This window comes from Mandrillus leucophaeus, unplaced genomic scaffold, assembly GCF_000951045.1.
Source record: "Mandrillus leucophaeus isolate KB7577 unplaced genomic scaffold, Mleu.le_1.0 Scaffold31, whole genome shotgun sequence".
Lineage (NCBI taxonomy): Eukaryota > Metazoa > Chordata > Mammalia > Primates > Cercopithecidae > Mandrillus > Mandrillus leucophaeus.
In genome coordinates this window covers 5,155,602-5,156,155 of record NW_012103254.1, presented here as the reverse complement: position 1 = coordinate 5,156,155, position 554 = coordinate 5,155,602, and positions in this window count along the sequence as shown.

Below are 554 nucleotides of genomic sequence, written 5' to 3'. Positions count from 1 at the left end.
TATATATTTGCTCCTGGGATACTAATGAAAAATGGAATAGGATTCTGAAATTCTAAAGACATTGAACAATAAATTTCCTTCAGGGATTCCAGCCACTATATTACAACCCATTCTTATGCACACTCTTTAAATGATTTATCAATTACTCAGAAAAACGGAGTTCAATGATCATTTTTTGAACTCTCTAAGAAAAGTACAACTACCTATCATATTAAAATGTTGAGCCTTGTATGTCCTGTTTGTCTCTCTATTTTCTTTTTCTTCGCCAACTTTCAATTCACCGACTTTTCTGTAATTATCAAGATAAACTCACTGTTTATAATGTTCCAGTCAAGATTTTTAAAATAGTCTTAAAGGAGTTTCAAATTAATGGCTTTACAAATTATAACAGCTCCATGACAATGAGCAACATTGCCTTTAAAAACTGAGTCATTTCTTTTAATGCAAATTTGGGCTTAGCTCCCTAACAATCACTTAGGGTGATGGAAGAGTTAAATTTATATAAAACAATCTAAAAAGAGTAACAAGTTAGATAACTGTTTATAGAAAAGTTA